The 21,670-nt window shown below is 44.1% G+C and overlaps 1 non-coding gene across 1 annotated transcript; it reads left to right on the top strand.

The window, feature by feature from the left end:
* The first annotated feature begins 1,518 nt into the window (after positions 1-1,518).
* Trnal-caa (transfer RNA leucine (anticodon CAA)) lies at positions 1,519-1,593 on the top strand. Its single transcript has one exon. It is a non-coding gene; the product is annotated as a tRNA-Leu (tRNA).
* Positions 1,594-21,670: the final 20,077 nt, after the last annotated feature.

Raw genomic sequence — 21,670 nt, 5'->3', positions numbered from 1 at the left:
CTGAAATGATGTTAGCTATTCCAAAGGTGGATATAAAAACCAAAAGGAAACCATCTAACAGGCGTGGAAAACCCGTTGTTTTACCCGAACTATCTGAAGAAGTTAAACGAAAAGGAGTCCCCAGACGTGCTGCATGTAAACGAAAACTCTTCTCAAAGACGTTTAATAAACCTGGGGTACCACCAAAAGAATAATGACAACGAACAAGCGACGCACGTTACTGACGTCTTAACCACACCTTCATGCTCAAGGGATAATAAACTGAGGTCGAATGACAAGGAGGGAGAGAGTGAAGAATGTTTATACTGCTATGACTTCTCTGAAGGAGGCTGGATACGGTGTATTAGCTGCGGACGCTGGGCCGACGACACTTGTGCAGGGATAGAAAGTGATGATGACGAGACTGTCAACACTTGTGTACTATGTGAAAGTAAGAGGCCTAAATAAAACGTAATACCTGATTCTACAATTCGCAGAACCATGTTTCGAAACCTTATCGTCACATGATTTCGTTATTCCAATCCTTATTTAAGCTTTAGAGATGAATTCATGCTAGTTTCCCATCTTACCCCACATATGGGGAAAGACGGGGAATTGGTAGTTATGTTTCAAATCGAGATATTTATAACTAAATGTAACACGTTTGCAGGTTTCTTTGCATGCTATTGTAATTCAATGGTTAAGTAAACAAATGATAATCAAACCTACTTGAACTTGTTTATTTTTATCCCTTTTGTAAGGCTCAAATGGCTCTGATCACTATGGGACTCAACTGCTGAGGTCATAAGTCCTCTAGAACTTAGAACTACTTAAACTTAACTAACCTAAGGACAACACACACATACATGTCCGAGGCAGGATTCGAACCTGCGACCGTAGCGGTCGCGCGGTTCCAGACTGTAGCGCCAGAACCGCTCCCCTTTTGTAGGGGTTTAAACTAAGCCTCCCCATCTTGCCCCACCTTCCCCTAATTAAAACGTCAGGTTCTGTTGAATTGTGAGTTAGAAACTATAAAAACTGTTTCCAGAATGAGATTTTCACTCTGCAGCGGAGTGTGCGCTGATATGAAACTTCCTGGCAGATTAAAACTGTGTGCCCGACCGAGACTCGAACTCGGGACCTTTGCCTTTCGCGGGCAAGTGCTCTACCAACTGAGCTACCGAAGCACGACTCACGTCCGGTACTCACAGCTTTACTTCTGCCAGTACCTCGTCTCCTACCTTCCAAACTTTACAGAAGCTCTTCTGCGAAACTTGCAGAACTAGCACTCCTGAAACAAATGATATTGCGGAGACATGGCTTAGCTACAGGAAGTTTCATATCAGCGCACACTCCGCTGCAGAGTGAAAATCTCATTCTGGAAACATCCCCCAGGCTGTAGCTAAGCCATGTCTCCGCAATATCATTTGTTTCAGGAGTGCTAGTTCTGCAAGTTTCGCAGAAGAGCTTCTGTAAAGTTTGGAAGGTAGGAGACGAGGTACTGGCAGAAGTAAAGCTGTGAGTACCGGACGTGAGTCGTGCTTCGGTAGCTCAGTTGGTAGAGCACTTGCCCGCAAAAGGCAAAGGTCCCGAGTTCGAGTCTCGGTCGGGCACACAGTTTTAATCTGCCAGGAAGTTTTATAAAAACTGTGTTTTCTGTGATTTAGCGTTAGTTTCTTTGTACAAGCCATGCAACTATGTCTTGCACTGCACTATTTGAAACAGTGCCAATATTGCACACAACATGCTTTACTGCAAAGCTAGTGCCATAAGCAAAAAGACATATTTTAGAATCATCTGTAATAACAGAAGGCATATCATTTATAAAAATAAGTAACAGGAGTGGCCCCATCACTGATCCCTGGGGAACCCCCCCCCCCCCCCCCATTTAACCGTGCCCCACTTTGACCCCAAATCATAGTCATTCTCAGTACTGTGGAAATTGACCTTTTTCCGTCTGTTCTTATAGTAAGAGGTTAACCAGTTGTGAGCTACTCCCCGTATCAGATAATGATCCAAATTCTGGAGCAATAATTTGTGATCAACACAACGCCTTAGTTAAACAAAAAAAACTACCTAGCGTTCGAAACCTTTTGTTTAATCCATCCAGTACCCCACAGCGAAAAGAGAATAAGGCATTTTCAGTTGTTAAACCACTTCTAAAATCAGACTGTGCATTTGACAGTAAATTATGTGAAATGAAATGATCAATTATTCTTACATACACAGCCTTTTCAATAACTCTAGCAGACACCGATGGGATAAAAATCGGTCTAAGATAGTCTACATTATCCATTTCTACCTTCTTATAAAGTGGCTTTACTACTGAGTACTTCATCATTCAAGAAACTGACCATCCTAAATCGAAAATTACACTTATGTCCGAGTACAGGGGTAACATGCGCAACACAGTACTTCAGTATTCTAATAGATACTCCATCATATCCATTAGAGCCCTTAATCTTCAGTGATTTAATTATTGACTCAATCTCCCCCTTGTCAATATCACGGGGGAGTATTTCAGATATCAGTCAGGGAAGGCCATTTTCCAAGAAGGTTATATAATTCGCTGTAGAAATTAAGTTTTAATTTAACTGACCGGTTATGTTCAGACACTGATTGTTAAATATTGTACATATATCTGACTTCTCAGTAACACAAACATTTTTACTACTTACTGACTTAATATTTTCGACCTTGTGCTGCTGGCCAGACACTATCTTCAAGACTCTCCATATGGTTTTAATTTTATCCTGTGAATTAGTTATTGTATTTACGTACCACATACTCTTTGCGTTCATAATAACATTTTAAGCACCTTACAGTACTGTTTGTAATGGGCTACTATAGCTCTATAGTGACTACTTCTAACATTTTGATATAATTCCCACTTTCTTCTACATGATATCCTTATCCCACTAGTCATCCATACGGGTCTTCTTTTACTGCTAGTACCCTATTTTGAAAGTTTTAATGGAAAGCAGCTTTCAATGAGCATGAGAAAGCATCATACTTGTCATCTATGTTATCAGCAATATTAACATTCTGCCACTCTTGTTTCTTAACGAGGTTAAAAAAACTCACTATTGCCGTTGCGTTAGCATTTCTAAATAGTTTTATAATTATATATAACATTTGTTTGAGTACAAAAACTTTATAGCGTTACATTTTTTGCATATTTCTGAACTCAACTGCTTCGGAATGAATGTTGGGCAATGTATATCGCTGTCCTATGTTGGTCCCAAAGGTGGCTATGAACTGCCAATGCACGTCCTCCGGACAACCTATGTTTCTATCTTCGTCTGAAAGATATCACTAACTTATTTTCTATTCACTCTATTCTTCATCTCTATGAATGGTTTCCTTCTGTACTGAAAGAGCTTAATATAAACTCGTGTAAGGTTGGAATTTTAAAATTCATATCCAACAGGCATTGTGAGCGTTCGCTGTAATATCCATATTACGTATGAAAAACTTTTCTTTGTTATAACAACTGTCCACGAACTCATTATATTGAAACAAAGAGATTTTACGCACTTCTAAAGCCATACAAAAAGTAAAAATCTTAAGCTACCGTATTTTCTGATTAAATTTGAATAAGAAAAGCTCACCTTTGAAAGAAATTAATTGAATGCAAGTGGCAATTTTATGAAAATGTTGGACAATATTAATTAGCAAACATTCAAATAAATCAGTTTACCACTTTGTGAAAATTCACCTATGTTATTGTAATAGGTTTCCAGCGACGATACTAGGAATATCCGAAGCTTCTTGCACACTACCCATCGTAAAGATAACACAGGGTTATTCAGAAAGAAGGAACAGATTTCAAACATTAATTGCTCCCAAATTCCTGGAAAGAGAAAAGTTCAAATTTTGCGCATTCAATGTGAGCACCATGTATCACACGACAGATATCAAAATGGTGGCTCATTTCCCTCCACCCACGTAGCAGCTGTCCTCTCGTTATAGAATTCACAGCTGCAACAATGCGATGACGCAGACTTTCAAATATATCAGACATCGGGGAGATAATAACGCGGTCGTTTACGTGGGCCCACAGATAAAAGTCACAAGTTGTGAGGTCTGAAAATCTGGGAGGCCACTGGCGATGAAGTTCATCTTCTGCTCCTCCTATTCCGATACAACGTCCTGGAACAGTGTCATTCAGGAAACGTCCGACGCGCTCGGGGAAATTCTAATTTAAATAAAAGGAACGCTCTTTGTTTTCATGGGAAGCATATAAGTCTTTCCATTATACAGGGCATAAGTGAAGCATGGGGACCCAGAATCTGTTATGCTTTTAATAAGTTGTTGGCGGTTATGACGTTAACTGCACAAAGGTTTCTAGACGAATTACTGAACTTTATGAACACTTTCACTGTAAAATACATTAAAATGCTGACACACCATAAGGTGGCGGGACCCAAAAATCATTCTGTCTTCTAGGACTAACACTCCTAACAAGACAAATTAATAATATGCATAAACACAACTATAGGAATAAAAACACTATTAAAAACCTGTTAACTAAATAAGAATTGTGTACGTCTTTGAAAGGGTAAAGTTAGTACTTTTATGACCACTGCTCTATTACGCAGCTTTTAGTAATGTGTAAAACGTTTAACAAGAAAGTCTTCTCTGCAATTAAGACCTTTTCAAACACTCGTTCTCTTGAAATGCTTTAGCTATGAACCTTGATGACCACGTGGAGCATTTCATACAAAAGCTTAATTAATCACTTCAGAAAATTATTACTCCACGAAAGTTGATAATTATTTTGAACAGTAATGATTTTTTAGTCCATTATAATGGGAAACATTCGAAGTGTTAAGTAAAATAGTAGACTTAATTCCTCATTAAAGTGGTGGCCATGGTGATCTTCAGTGCCAAAAGAATAAAGTCGTCAAGCATGATCATGGCTCTTGATGTAAAATGCTCTGTAAAATGTCTTCTTGGCGTCTGAATTTCACCATTAAGAGGAAACCAATAAATGTCATGGTCTAATAGTCAATATAAATCCACATCTGAGGCATAATTAATTCAAACTTGCTACAATTCTTTCTTCATTAAGCACTCAGGGTGTTGGCTTGTTGGATGCTGGCTACAGTCTGTATCTTCCAAAAGGACTTCTCGCGCTACTTCGTGCCAACCCACCTTTCACACTCCCGCTCAAAACTTTTCGTTCCGTTGCGTAGGGATTTCGTTCCGTCTTTTCCATCTCATACAATCCTACAGCCTATAAGCATCAACCAGCCAGTCATATAATACACTGAGGTGACAAAAGTCATGGGACAGTGACATACGCACATGCAGATAGCGATAGCATCGTGTACACAAAGTAAAAAACGTCAGTACACTGGCGGAGCTATCATTTGTACTCAGGTCATTATGTGAAAAGGTTTCCACCGTGATTATGGCCACACGATGGTAATTAACGGACTTTGAACGCGGAATTGTAGTTGGGGCTAGACGTATGAGACATTCCGTTTCGGAAATCGATAGAGAATTCAATATTCCGAGATCCACAGTGTCGAGAGTGTGCCTTAAATACCAAATTTCAGATCTTACCTCTCACCACGGACAACGCAGTGGCCGACGCCGTCACTTACTGACCAAGAGCAGCAGCGTTTGCGTAGAGTTGTCAGTGCTAACAGACAAGCAGGACAACTTGAAGTAACCTCAGAAATCAATGTGGGACGAACAACAAGCGTGTTAGAATAGTGAGGCGAATTTTGGCGTTAGTGGACTATGGCAGATGACGATCGACTCGAGCGCCTTTGCTAACAGCGCAAAACCGCCTGCAGAGCCTCTCCTGAGCTCATGAACATATCAGTTAGATCCTAGTCGACTGGGAAACTGTGGTCTGGTCAGATGAGTCCCAATTTCAGTTAGTAAGAGCTGGTGATAGGGTTCGAGGGTGGCGCAGACCTCACGAAGCTATGGGCCCAAGTGGTCAACAAGACACTCTGGAAATTGATGGTGGCTCTATAAGGATGTACCACGTTCGTACATGGAATGGACTGGGTCCTCTGGTTCGAGTCAACGGATCTTTGACTGGACCATTTGGAGATCATCTGCAGCCATTCGTTGACCTCATGTTCCGAAACAACAATGGAATTTTTATGGATGACGATGAGCCATGTCACCGGGCCACAGTTGTTCACCATTGGTTTGTAGAACATTCTGGAAAATTAGAGTGGATGTTTTGGCGACCCAGATCGCCCGGCATGAGTCCCATCGAAAATTTTCGGCACATAATCGAGAGGTCAGTTCGCTCACAACATTTTGCAACTATGGATCGCTGTAGAGGCAGCACGCCTCAATATTGCTGCAAGGGACTTCCAGTGACTTTTTGGGTCCATGCCACGCCCAGTTGGTGCACTATGCCGGAAAAAAGTAGGTATCCCATGACATGTGGCATCTCAGTTTACTTTAACATATCCCTATCAAGAAAGAACCTAGTTTTAGAAGAGACTTTTACGTACCATTTCTGGTTCCATAATTTACAAAAATAAAATTAATAATTTCCATATGTGCCAATTCAAAGATCATTATAACACAGGTCTTATACTAAAATGTATACTTTCACGGCCGGAAATGTCATGTCCATTATAATTATCCGGGTGTTATGCCGTGGTCGGTTGATAAATTCTGTGTCAATTCCCAACGTTTCGTCCCCGTCTATGGAGGACATCTTCAAGAGGGTCTTATAACACTCATAGGAGACATAAACCAGCCACCGTCGATATATAACTGTCACAAGTTCCCTAATGTAGCCTACTATGTGGCCCCCAATTTTTATGTTAGGTTTATCACTAATCTTCTTTCTGCTACTCCGCAGTACATTCGTCTTTATTTGTTTACTCTCAGCCCACACTTTATGCTGTTTAGATTGTTCATTCCATTCAAAAAGTCTTGTAATTATTTTCCACTTTCACTGAGAATAATCGTGACCTTAGCGAATGTTACCATTGGTATCCTTTCACTCTGAATTTTAATCCCTCACTTTAACCCTTCTTTTAATTCTTTCATTTCTTCTTGGAAATACTGGTTTAACAGTATAAGAGAAAGACTCCATCCCTGCCTCGCGTCCCTTATAATCCGACAACTTCTTTCTTGGTCATGCATTCTTATTGTTAGGTTTTGGTTCTTATCCATACTAGAAATTACCCAGTTTTTTCTATAGTGTCTCCCTATTTTTATAATTCCAAACGTATTACATCATTTTACATTCCAGAACGCTTTTCATAGATCGACAGATCCTATCAAATATTCACTTTATTGAAAGGTTACAATTTTTTTTATACGGCCATCGTCTCATTAGATGTTCCGTTTCTGATAACGGCCTCGTCATATTGTGGTTTCACCCAACATTTCACCATAATGAAAACTGAGTCTTCCATGCGTATGTGATATACACTATGTGATCAAAAGTATGCGGACACCCTCAAAAACCTACATGTTCATATTAGGTGCATTGTGCTGCCAGCTACTGCCAGGTACTCCATATCAGCGACCTCAGTAATCATTAGACATCGCGAGAGAGTAGAATGGGGCGCTCCGCGGTACTTAAGGGCTTCGAACGCGGTCAGGTGATTGGGTGTCACTTGTGTCATAAGTCTGTACGAGAAATTTCCACACTCCTAAACATCCCTAGGCCCACTGTTTCCGATGTGATAGTGAAGTGGAAACGTGAAGGGACACGTTCAGCACAAAAGCGTATAGGCCGACCTCGTCTGCAGACTGACAGAGATCGCCGACAGTTGAAGAGGGTCGTAATGTGTAATAGGCAGACATCTACCCACACCATCACATAGGAATTCCAAAGTGCATCAGGGTCCACTGCAAGTACTATGACAGTTAGGCGGGAGGTGAAAAAACTTGGATTTCATGGTCGAGCGGCTGCTCATAAACCACACATCACGCCGGTAAATGCCCGACCCCTCGCTTGGTGTAAGGAGCGTAAACATTGGACGATTGAACAGTGGAAAAACGTTGTGTGGAGTGACGAATCACGGTACACAAAGTGGCGATCCTATGGCAGGGTGTGGGTATGGCGAATTCCCGGTGAACGTCATCTGCCAGCGTGTGTAGTGCCAATAGTAAAATTCGGAGGCGGAGGTGTTACGGTGCGGTCGTGTTTTTCGTGGAGGGGGCTTGTACCCTTGTTGTTTTTCGTGACACTATCACAGCATAGGCCTACATTGCTGTTTTAAGCACCTTCTTGCTTTACCGTTGTCGAAAAGCAGTTCGGGGATGGCGACTGCATTTTTCAGCACGATCGAGCACCTGTTCATCAGGCAGGGCTGTGGAGAAGTGATTACACGACAGTAACATCCCCATAATGGAGTGGCCTGCACATAGTCCTGGGCTGAATCCTATAGAACACCTCTGGGATGTTTTGTAACGCCGAATTCGTGCCAGGCCTCATCGACCGACATCGATACCTCTCCTCAGTGCAGCACTCCGTGGAGAATGGACTGCCATTCCCCAAGAAAACGTCCAGCACCTGATTGAATGTATGCCTGCCAGTGTGGAAGCCGTCATCAAGGCGAAGCGTGGGCGAACACCATACTGAATTCCAGCATTACCGATGGAGGGCGCCACGAACTTTTAAGTCAATTTCAGCCACGTGTCCGGATACTTTTGATAGCATAGTGTAGAAACGTCAGAGAAAGAAGACTTTAGTTAACGTGGTGTATCACATCGAGAACATGAGAGAGAGAAAGTTTTATTACGAAACCAAACGGGCACATTAATAGTGAATTACTGTTCATCTAATACCAAATTTCGCATTTCTATATAGAGATTAACTGTCGAACAGTACGTGTTATATACGAAATGCCGTTGCTCTCATGATACAGAAAACTAAGAAAGAAACGTCAAATAACAGACAAAAACGCTAGGTGAAGTTGCCCTCAGAAAAAATCTGAGCCCAAGTTGCTATTGATAAACTAAACGGCTGATGAAAACAGAATGTTACAGCTGCACCGAAATGTTGCTTGTCGACGTTATTTGAAAACAGGATGTTCAATTTAGTTGCAGTGGTCTATTAATTCTTCCCTTTCTGTGACTATAATGACAGGAAATCCCCTCTCCCACTCGCGGCTTTCTGCAAACGAGGCCGAAATACACAACCAACCGGCCAGCAGCACTGGAGCGGAGCGCCGTGGCACACATAGTGTCCGTTCAACCTGTTTTTATCGATCCGCTGGAGTCAGTGGCCTGGCTTCTTGAACACTGACATGCCACCATTATTTGTGTTCATATTTATGAATTCAACTGTGCCTCCCTCTCCCACTCTCTCTCTCTCTCTCTCTCTCTCTCTCTCTCACACACACACACACACACACACACACACACACACACACACATACACACACATTAACGGGACATTTAAATCCCATGTTCTGTATGGGACTACAGGGTGAAAAGTATTTGAACCGACAAAGTCTGGGAGGTTGTAGGGGACATCAAAACATATACTTTTCCCTAATGTCTTTTTTTCCTATAAGGATTATTTAAACCGGTGGAGGCCGTATTACGCTCTTCAGTTGTTAGAGACCTTATTACGCTCTTCAGTTGTAGGCAACTGCTGTCCACCAGTGTAGTAGTGCATTGTCTCTGTTAACTAATGGAGCGATACACCTGGAGTGAGTACACTGATATGGTTGGTGCGTATTGCGTAGCTCACCACAACGGACGAGGTGCACAGCGGGTTTATCAAAAACAATATCCTAATCGCCGTATCCCGCATCATACGACCTTTCTGCTGTGTACCAACGTCTGCGTGAGATCGGGTCATTTAGCAGATTACCTGGACAGCGACGCTGTAGCACGGTAAGAAAGCTGCAATTTGACAAAGCTGCCTTGCAGCATGTGGAGCTGGATCCTTCAATCAGCACTCGCGCAATTGCACGTAACATGGGGACCAATCGGATGAATGTAAGTACAGTCCTTTGAGAGCAGTTGTTACGTCCATTTCACTTACAGCGTGTCCACAACATGGAACCAGTTGATTATCCACCCAGAGCACAGTTTTCGAAAGTGGTTCAAATGGCTCTGAGCACTATGGGACTTAACATCTATGGTCATCAGTAGCCCTAGAACTTAGAACTACTTAAACCTAACTAACCTAAGGACATCACACAACACCCAGTCATCACGAGGCAGAGAAAATCCCTGAACCCGCCGGGTATCGAACCCGGGAACCCGGGCGTGGGAAGCGAGAACGCTACCGCACGACCCCGAGCTGCAGACAGAGCACAGTTTTCGCAGTGGTACCTGGAACAGTGTGAAATGAATCCTACATTTCCATCCTCTGTGTTGTTTACCGATGAAGAACGTTCGGGAGTGATGGAGCCTTCAACATGCACAATTCGCATGTTTGGACTGAGGACAGCCCACATGCCACTGTTACTAGCGCTCATCAAGTGCGGTTTTTCGTTACTGTGTGACTCGGTGTTTTTGGAAACAGTTTAATCGGGCCGTATCTGTTACCTGGGCCATTAAATGCCAGGCACTATTACAATTTTCTCGCCAGAGCATTGCCAGAATTGCTGGAAGACGTCCCGCTTCCTGCAAGACAACGCATGTGGTTCCAACATGACGGAGCGCCGACACATTTCAGTCGTCTTGTGAGTCGATTCCTGGACCGACGGTTCCCAGAAGCGTGGATCGGCAGTGGTGGTCCTGTACCATGGCCTGCTCGATCCCCAGATAAGTCCCCTCTGGACTTTTTTGTGTGGGGAGAGGTGCGCAACCTTGTTTACGCAACTCCTGTTGCATCGGAAGAGGATCTGGTTGCCCGGATAGTAGCAGCAGCAACAACAATTCAGGATATTTCTTGGGTTTTTGCCCGAATCAGACAGAAGATGATCCGACAGTGTAACCTTTGTTTAAGTGTCAATGGAGACTTTTTTTTAAAAAATCTACTGTAATTGAAATTGTGTTGTGTTAATGTGTTGTCTCTTGGTCATAAAAAAATGGAAAAGTGTTTGTTGGTTTAATTAATTTGCCGCCAGAGAAATCTTCCTCTTCCGGTTTAAATACTCCTCATAGGAAAAAATGACATTAGGGATAATTATTTGTCTTGATGTCCCCCTACAACCTCCCAGAGTTTGTCGGTTTGAATACTTTTCACCCTGTAGAACCTGCGACCTCCGATTATCAAGACAGTAACACTACACCAAGTCCACGATGGTTAGCAGATGCATAATTTGTAACACGGCAGGCATGTGGAGGACGTTGCGACGATAATGTAAGGATATCCTCACGGTTAGCAACGGCCTTTTATAATGAGAGCGAATTTCTTTAATGTGCTGTACTTCAATGCTTTGTACTATTTATTACTTCCATATCCATACGTATGCTCCTCTAAAGACCTTTATGTCGATGCAGTTATCGTCATAAAGGAACCAAGGGCACCTATGCACCTCGTCCCCCATTGTGTAATTTTTTCCGGTAACATTGCCACTTGTAGTGACTGATTATAATCATCGCCTATACTAACCGCGTATAAGAACACAACCAAATACACCGGGTCACACGAAGTCCATAACTTTACCTGCTCAGCACACGAACTCCGCAACCTGGTGAAAACGACCCTGACTGCCAGTGCATGAACTTCGCAACTAACCTGCAGACTCGTAGTTTTCTTTTGATCACCAGTGAGCAACATATAATCGTAATAATCTTATTATACTCATGATCAGAAAAAAAAACAGAACACCATGAACGGCTAGAGATAAGACGTTGTTATTCACAGGACAGGTACAATAGTATGTTGTACAGAAATAACTAGCATTTCAACCATGTCAGCCCGCTGGCTCAGGGTCAACACTGATATCAAGACGCAACAACAGCTACCGGTTAAATGTGCATGCGATGTCTCGTTGTCGCTATAAATCGAAGGTAATGGATCAGTGTGACTTGAGCAGACGTTCAGGATGCCTAGCAGACGTATTCGCGAACCGTACGTCAAATCAGCGATTTTGAAACAGGACGCATTGTTGGCACAAGAGAATGAAATACTACTGGCCATTAAAATTGCTACATCAAGAAGAAATGCAGATGATAAACGGGTATTCATTAGACAAAAATATTATACTAGAACTGATTACATTTTCACGCAATTTGGGTGCATAGATCCTGAGAAATCAGTACCCAGAACAACCACCTCTGGCCGTAATAACGGGCTTGATACGCCTGGGCATTGAGCCAAACAGAGCTTGGATGGCGTGTACAGGTACAGCTGCCCGTGCAGCTTCAACACGATACCACAGTTCATCAAGAGTAGTGATTGGCGTATTGTGACGAGCCAGTTGCTCGGCCACCATTGACCAGACGTTTTCAATTGGTGAGAGATCTGGAGAATGTGCTGGCCACGGCAGCAGTCGAACATTTTCTGTATCCAGAAAGGCCCGCACAGTACCTGCAACATGCGATCGTGCATTACCTGCTGAAATGCAGGGTTTCGCAGGGATCGAATGAAGGGTAGAGCCACGGGTCGTAACACATCTGAAATGTAACGTCCACTGTTCAAAGTGCCGTCAATGCGAACAAGAGGTGAGACCATCACGCCGGGTGATACGCCAGTGTGGCGATGACGAATACACGCTTCCAATGTGCGTTCACCGCGACGTCACCAAACACGGATGAGACCATTATGATGCTGTAAACAGAACTTAGATTCATCCGAAAAAATGACGTTTTGCCATTGGTGCGCCCAGGTTCGTCGTTGAGTACACCATCGCACGCGCTCCTGTCTGTGATACAGCGTCAAGGGTAACCGCAGCCATGGTCTCCGAACTGATAGTCCATGCTGCTACGAACGTCGTCGAACTGTTCGTGCAGATGGTTGTTATCTTGCAAACGTCCCCATCTGTTGACTCAGGGATCGAGACGTGGCTGCACGATCCGTTACAGCCATGCGCATAAGATGCCTGACATCTCGACTGCTATTGATTCAAGCCCGTTGGGATCCAGCACGCGTTCCGTATTACCCTCCTGAACCAACCGATTCCATGTTCTGCTAACAGTCATTGGATCTCGAGCAACGCGAGCAGCAATGTCGTGATACGATAAACCGCAATCACGATATGCTACAATCCGACCTTCATCAAATTCGGAAACGTGATGGTAAGCATTTCTCCTCCTTACACGAGGCATCACAACGCTTCACCAGACAACGCGCGTCAACTGCTGTTTGTGTATGAGAAATCGGTTGGAAACTTTCATCTTGTCAGCACGTTGTAGGTGTCGCCACCGGTGCCAGCCTTGTGTGAATGCCTTGAAAAGCTAATCATTTGCATATCACAGCGTCTTCTTCCTGTAGTGTGCAGAATGGATCACGAAAGGCCGTAGAAAACGATGAAATGTGGCAGGTCGCACCAACCAGACCACTCACCGAGAAGATCTACACCTCATGGCATTGCAGAACAGATCTACGTCCTCCTCGGATCTGGCGCAACAGTGGAGCACATCGTATAGTATCAGTGGTGACAGCCCGTCGCCGTTTATTACGGCACGGAGTATGTGCGCGTCGTCCACTTCTCCGCCTAGCTTTGACTAATGTGCAGAAACATGTTAGACGGCAATGGTGTATTGACCGACGTCACTGGGGACAGGAGTGGCATCACATAGTGCTTCTGCACTCGCATTCGCACAAGACATACAGCACCAGCTTAAGGCTTCGTGGTGTGGGGTGCTATTGGGTACAACCACAAATTACGGCTGGTGCGCGTCCAGGGCACTCTGATCTGTGTGACGTACGTGAATGACATCGTGCGACACGTAGGCATATCCTTTAGGCTCTGGAAGCCATTTTTCAGCAAGACAATGCGTGACCACATTTTGCTGCACGATCACGTGACTTCTTGGTGTCACAGGATGTCAGCCTTTTCCCCTTCAAATCACCAGGCTTGACGCCAATCGAAAATGTGTGGGATATGGTGCAATGATGGGTGCAGCGTGATGACACAATGCCAACAACCACAGATGCACTTTAGAACCAGGTGAACGCAGCATGGATGGCTATACCACAGGACGCCATTCGCATCTTATTCGAGTCGATACCATCATACATGGAACAAGTTATCAGGACCCATGGCGGACCCTACTACTAGGCAACAGGACACATTCTAATCCGAGGTGAGTGAAATGCTAATCGTTTCTGCAGAACATACCAATGAACGTGTCCTGCGAATATGAACGTTCTATCTCTAGTCGTTCAAGGTATTATGTTTTTTCTGAACATGAGTATACATTTTACTACAAAATTTACAAAACGGTAAAACATTCTCTTAAATTTCGAAAGTATGCAATAACAAGCTTCACTTGTAAATACTTTTATCCAGAAAATATTTTGCAGCTAAAGAAAACATTTAAATTTTGTCTGAAACACACTGTCAGTATCATCATTTTGAAACTGCACAGATTTTTTTTTTTTGGACAAATATTTGTCTCTCTATGGTTTACTTGTCTGTTTTTAATAAGAAACCACAAGTAACACTATTTAAACGAATGTAAGAGTGTGTTTGTGTTCTTCTCAAAGGATGCATAAAAATGTGAATATGGGGATGCGTGGATTCAGAGAAAGATTTAAAACGACAATTAAAGCTCTCGCATGTTTTTGTTGTTCTCCAAAGCGCAGAGGACTCATGAACCACAGCAATATTATTTTCGAACAGTATGCATTACCTATACACTGTTCTCCACCTTCAGTAGCACTACACTAGATATCACTACACTAGACGTTTAACAAAACCTTTCAGAAAAAGCACCCTAGCACTAGATTCACCACTACTGTGCACTTTACCGCCGGGAGATGGGAGCTTACTGAGTCTAAGGTGACGCTGCTGGTCACACCTATTAGGCGGGAAGCCCCAGGTACGCACTTTTCTGTCTGAAGGTACCGGTATGTAATGGTATGACGTACAGTTGCAGCATATTAAAAGTGTTTCAATTGAATTGATTCTGCATTATTTCTCTTCCCCACGTCCTTGCCATTAATGTTACCATGTTTGGAGCTCGTACGGTAATCAGTTTCCGTGTTATAACGTGTTAAATAGGGAAAGTTTAGTTATAACCACGCGGTGGTGTATCTACCTCATTTCAGTATATTAAAGAGGGGCGGGAAACTTAGAAGTCGATTTTCTTGAGAATTCCTGTGTGCCGCAAGCTTTGGCAGAAGTATAGTTTGGATTTGAACCACACGTACCATAAATATAAAAAAATTACAAATCGATTGTCGTGTAGTTTCCTTGTTAGGGAACAGTAGGTAGTGTGATCATATGTGGAGCCACAATTTAATTCTACTCTTGATAAGTTTGATTCATAAACTAATAAACTTTTCAGGTTTATCTTACGTATAGGGTGCTGTATACGATACGTTGAGTCTATCTCAGTACATCGAAACACACCGCTGTCTTAAAACCGCACACCCATAAAATCCTGGGAATCTCGTGAAAACCAGACCTCAGCCACGGCGAAATTTAACTGCGGTAGGCTCCCTCGTTTTATTTTGATCGAGGTCGGTGCACCTCAATTTTGCGTTAAACTGGGCTAAATGCAGACCTTACCGTGGTTAACTTTTAATTTAATTTAATGCACTCGCCCATAACTGTGTGAGCATTCAAGATTATGCGTGTCTATCAAGAACAGTACTGTCATTGTGTGTAACTCAGTACCACGGAAAAACCTGCTGCTTTCCAAGTTATGCATAACTCAAGTAGCTGTAAATAGCGTAAATAAATGTAGTAATGTGTTATCATTTTGTATATGTTTGCATGTGTTTATAAGCCACCTCCACTGCCGACACATTGGGTACATTATCTTTGTTCACCATACAAAACATTAGTTGCACTCTTCAAAGTGGACTCTTGTGTGGACAGTATAGAGCTGGTAGGAGGTGGTCAAACACCCTTCCACAGCCGATGTAAGTCATCTCACTGATGGGATGAGGATGTGGCAGTCAATTATATGGAGTTAGCACAGTTATATGAATCGACGTGTAGAAGTGACAGAATTGCAGAAAGGAGCTTACGTCTTTGCAGATGCCCGTGGCTCATTTTGTTAGTGTATCAACGGGGAATGCTGTACCACTCGCAACAGAGCAATGTGGCGTAAGAGCAGTGCTCCTAAAAAGATACTAACCGATATGGACTGGACACGAGTATCACGCCTTATCAGAGAGTCTGTTTCACACCTTATAGGGATTTACTGCTATCAGTGAGTGCAGGCCATTCTCAACTATTTTCTACATCTACATCTACACCTACATTTATACTCCGCAAGCCACTCACCGGTGTGTGGTGGAGGGCACTTTACATGCCACTGTCATTACCTCCCTTTCCTGTCCCAGTCGCGTATGGTTCGCGGGAAGAACGACTGCTGGAAAGCCTCCGTGCGCGCACGAATCTCTCTAATTTTACATTCGTGATCTCCTCGGGAGGTATAAGTATGGGGAAGCTATATACTCGATACCTCTTCCAGAAAAACACCCTCTCGAAACCTGGATAGCAAGCTACACCGCGATGCAGAGCGCCTCTCTTGCAGAGTCTGCCACTTGAGTTTCCTAAATATCTCCGTAACGCTATCACACTTACCATATAACCCTGTGACGAAACACGCCGCTCTTCTTTGGATCTTCTCTAACTACTTTGTCAACCCAACCTGGTACGGATCCCACACTGATGAGCAATACTCAGGTATAGGTCGAACGAGTGTTTTGTAAGCCACCTCCTTTGTTGATGGACTACATTTTCTAAGGACTCTCTCAATGAATCTCAACCTGAGGAAACTCTGCGAATGTGATGGTACAGCTGAGCTTTGGACATACCCATGTTGATGTGAGAATGATCTGTATCGTCTGAACTGGCCGCTACTCAGATGGCTCCCCATGGTCTCATATGTACTTACCACAAGACGTTCCACAAAGGATAACTTATAGGACAGTGGTGGTCCTAGAAAATGTGAGACATCGGTGTTGCACCTCATGAAAGATAACAAACACGGACATCATATAACTAGGAAATCAAACAATAGCCCACATTAATTCATGTTTATTAGAAAGTTCTCTGCTATCGTAATCACAAATGAGAAATTACACTCCTGGAAATGGAAAAAAGAACACATTGACACCGGTGTGTCAGACCCACCATACTTGCTCCGGACACTGCGAGAGGGCTGTACAAGCAATGATCACACGCACGGCACAGCGGACACACCAGGAACCGCGGTGTTGGCCGTCGAATGGCGCTAGCTGCGCAGCATTTGTGCACCGCCGCCGTCAGTGTCAGCCAGTTTGCCGTGGCATACGGAGCTCCATCGCAGTCTTTAACACTGGTAGCATGCCGCGACAGCGTGGACGTGAACCGTATGTGCAGTTGACGGACTTTGAGCGAGGGCGTATAGTGGGCATGCGGGAGGCCGGGTGGACGTACCGCCGAATTGCTCAACACGTGGGGCGTGAGGTCTCCACAGTACATCGATGTTGTCGCCAGTGGTCGGCGGAAGGTGCACGTGCCCGTCGACCTGGGACCGGACCGCAGCGACGCACGGATGCACGCCAAGACTGTAGGATCCTACGCAGTGCCGTAGGGGACCGCACCGCCACTTCCCAGCAAATTAGGGACGCTGTTGCTCCTGGGGTATCGGCGAGGACCATTCGCAACCGTCTCCATGAAGCTGGGCTACGGTCCCGCACACCGTTAGGCCGTCTTCCGCTCACGCCCCAACATCGTGCAGCCCGCCTCCAGTGGTGTCGCGACAGGCGTGAATGGAGGGACGAATGGAGACGTGTCGTGTTCAGCGATGAGAGTCGCTTCTGCCTTGGTGCCAATGATGGTCGTATGCGTGTTTGGCGCCGTGCAGGTGAGCGCCACAATCAGGACTGCATATGACCGAGGCACACAGGGCCAACACCCGGCATCATGGTGTGGGGAGCGATCTCCTACACTGGCCGTACACCTCTGGTGATCGTCGAGGGGACACTGAATAGTGCACGGTACATCCAAACCGTCATCGAACCCATCGTTCTACCATTCCTAGACCGGCAAGGGAACTTGCTGTTCCAACAGCCACCCAACGTGCTCTAGAAGGTGTAAGTCAACTACCCTGGCCAGCAAGATCTCCGGATCTGTCCCCCATTGAGCATGTTTGGGACTGGATGAAGCGTCGTCTCACGCGGTCTGCACGTCCAGCACGAACGCTGGTCCAACTGAGGCGCTAGGTGGAAATGGCATGGCAAGCCGTTCCACAGGACTACATCCAGCATCTCTACGATCGTCTCCATGGGAGAATAGCAGCCTGCATTGCGGCGAAAGGTGGATATACACTGTACTAGTGCCGACATTGTGCATGCTCTGTTGCCTGTGTCTATGTGCCTGTGGTTCTGTCAGTGTGATCATGCGATGTATCTGACCCCAGGAATGTGTCAATAAAGTTTCCCCTTCCTGGGACAATGAATTCATGGTGTCCTTATTTCAATTTCCAGGAGTGTATTACAGGTTACAAGATCTATCCGCTCTCAAGAAATGCAGAGAATGTGAAAATTGATAATCACTGACATGTGGTGTGAATGGAGTTCCTTCTTGTTAACAACATCAGTAAACATATTTTCAAATAACAGATCTCACCATCTGGTCCACAGAATGTTCAGAGGTATATAACACTTCTCTTTCAGGTGTCGGCCACACGGTATCCACAAACTGATCTTACTACAACTGTAGCGTGCAGCACACAGAAATTATCAGAATAAAATCATGCTAATGTTCAAATAATGACAGGAATACACGCATTTTAAACACATTATCCATCCATTATTACAACAGCGAGATAGGCAGCGGTGTCTCTGAACACTGATGCAACTCTTACTCTTTGAACTTCTTCATGTTCATGACATCTTGTTTGACTTTTGACTTACGCATTCATAGTATTTCAAGTTCGACAATGTTATTATGTATCATTTTTCTCACCTCGTACAGACCATAATAGATAAAGAAATTACTGCTAAAATATTTACACTTCTTTCAGTACCTCCGCGATTTTAAAAGAATTTTGTACCATCAATGATTCGAATCGATTCTGACAACCGGTTTTTCTTATCTCTCCTATTCATTAAAGTGGTTGAAACAGTACCCGTTTCGCTTCCTGTTCAAATCATCCTCAAGGCCTGTTCGACTAAATTAAATAGTCTAACATGAAGAGAAAATGTACATACACGATAAACACAATTCCCTACAACATTATCAATCTGTACACTTCCTAGCACTAGCGATCTGCAGTACTCACCTACTCTTATCCTTCTTCAGATTACCCCAGGGTCCTCTCCACCATCACTGTCTTGTTCTTCATAAGAAGCACATCTTTTCTCCACATCTCCATAAATAGTAGCGCCAGATTTCCTTACTATAAATCTCTTTTTGGTTTTCCGACATGATCGTGTCATTGTCCGAATCACTCCTCTGACCTTAAGCAGAGCAGTCAACAGAGTACCAAACAATTCCCCCGCACTGAAGATAAAATTCGGACCCCAAACTTCAATAATATTGCACCCAACCTGTTCGGTATCTTCAGACTCCAAAGTACTGGTAACCTGTCTCACTATCATCTTTGTAATCACCTTCATTATTTCCATCACTCGCATAAGCTACAGGGGTCGCTGTTACTTCAGCCACAGAGACTGATGTTTGTTCAAGTACACAACCTCATTCCTCCTCAGATTCTAATTTTTCATTGCTCATATTTCTCTATCGTTCATTCTCATAATTCTCACTGCCCATGACAGCACATGGTATTTCTTCAATCTCCATAACGCTCATTTGAAGTTCATCATCCAGATCTGACATGATGGGATCGTCATCATTGGTAAGCAAGAGTCCTACCGCACCGAATCCCTCTTCACCTTGTTCCTCAGAACCATCTCTAAATTTTATCTTAATCTTTTAATCATAAATCTTCACTACGACAAGCAATGGGATGCAAGATTACTTTACACTGTTTTAAGGAATCAAGTCATACAGTGACTTCACAGTGAGATTATGAACAACCAAAAAGTTTGTGCTGAACAGGTGTGAGTGCCATTCACAAGCAACCCTAACTTGTTCTTTAAGTCCTACAGTTGTGCCACTAACAGCACCTCTCACGCTCATCCCACACATTTTAAATACTGGACATTGCTTCTCCATCTCACAAGCCTCACATACATATTTTCCAAGCACCGACACCTGACTGCCTCAAACTAGAACACACTTAACCTCCACAGGACATTATACAACATCCGTCAATGTAGGCCTGGACCCCATATTGCGCAGGGTGCATTATATGAAAATTAACCAGAATGTGACACCCAGACGCCAGGTTCAAACAATGCTTGTGCTGCAGCGTGTACCTGTCACTAGCAGATGCTTCGTTCTATTCTATTCTCTTTCTTCACCCCCTGTGGGGTCGGGGGTTTGAATAGGCCTCAGGAATTCCTGCCTGACGTAAGAGGCGACTAAAAGGAGCCTCACACTTTTCGGCCCTATAAGTTCAGATTCCATTATATGGTAGGACCTGCCACTTTCCAAAATCTACAGAAGTTCGGGCCACATGGGGAAGGACGTCTTACGTGGTGCACGAGTTATCCATAGTGCCCTTAAGTTCGATGTGCTGAATCTCTTGTCGTTATGGCTTTGCATCTCCACCTGCAACTCAACTAATTGGGTGAGGACACTTTCCGAGGTATGTCATCTTCTTCCGTAGTCTACTGTCCTCTTTGGCCCCCATGACAACATTAGATTTCTCTGCACCCAGTATCCAGCACAGTAGCCAGTCTGTTGTGGCGGGGTTGTCATGTACCCATTTGGTGATAGCACGCTGGCAACACAGGGATCGCAATGTTGATGCCTGATCTATGAACTCCCCATGTATGCCAAGGAGTGAATGCCTGTCTTACTGGAGCATCAGGACTCCCAGAAATGGCCATCATGCCAGGTGGCCTTTGCTGTGGCTGAGTGGCACCCGTGGGGAGTGTCCCGGATCAGAGTGGGTGGCATCAGGGCGGATGACCTGCTGGTGACCGTACGGTGCCAGAAATCTCTAAGAACGGCAAGATCGAGTACAATGCCGACAGGTATAACCCTAAATCGTTTCCCTCCCTTAATAAACCATGGGAGGAACGTAGGGCTACAGAAAGAAGAGAGCCATATTCGCCTAGGTATTTAGTCTGTAGCAGAATGAATGAGGACTCCTTTCTACCTACAAAGCCACAGTTTTTTTGTTGAACATCTTGACGATAAGTTTGGGGAAGTCACAGCGCTGTCCAAGATGAGAAACGGTGCAGTCTTGATTCAGAAAGCATCCACAGCCCAACCCCAGGCGTTACTCGCCTGTGACCGGCTGTGTGATATTCCTGTTTCCGTCATTTCCCATAAAAGCCTCAACTTGGAACAGGGGATTATTTTCCATCGCGACCTCCTCTTGCTGTCTGACGACGAGCTCCTCACCGGTCTCGAACAATGGGGTGATCATTTCATCCGGCGCGTTTACAGGGGGCCCTAAGACAATAGGGTTGCTACTGGTGCCATCATCTTGGTCTTTGAGGGTGTTTCATTGCCTGTAAAGGTCAAGGTGATGGTTTACTGCTGTGACATTAAGCCATAGGTCTCTCCCCCTATGTGGTGTTGGAAATGTGGGCACATGTCTT

Source organism: Schistocerca gregaria, chromosome X (genome assembly GCF_023897955.1).
Source record: "Schistocerca gregaria isolate iqSchGreg1 chromosome X, iqSchGreg1.2, whole genome shotgun sequence".
In the NCBI taxonomy this organism is placed as follows: domain Eukaryota; kingdom Metazoa; phylum Arthropoda; class Insecta; order Orthoptera; family Acrididae; genus Schistocerca; species Schistocerca gregaria.
The sequence above is the reverse complement of the archived record's forward strand: the minus strand, read 5'-3'. Positions and strand labels throughout refer to the sequence as shown.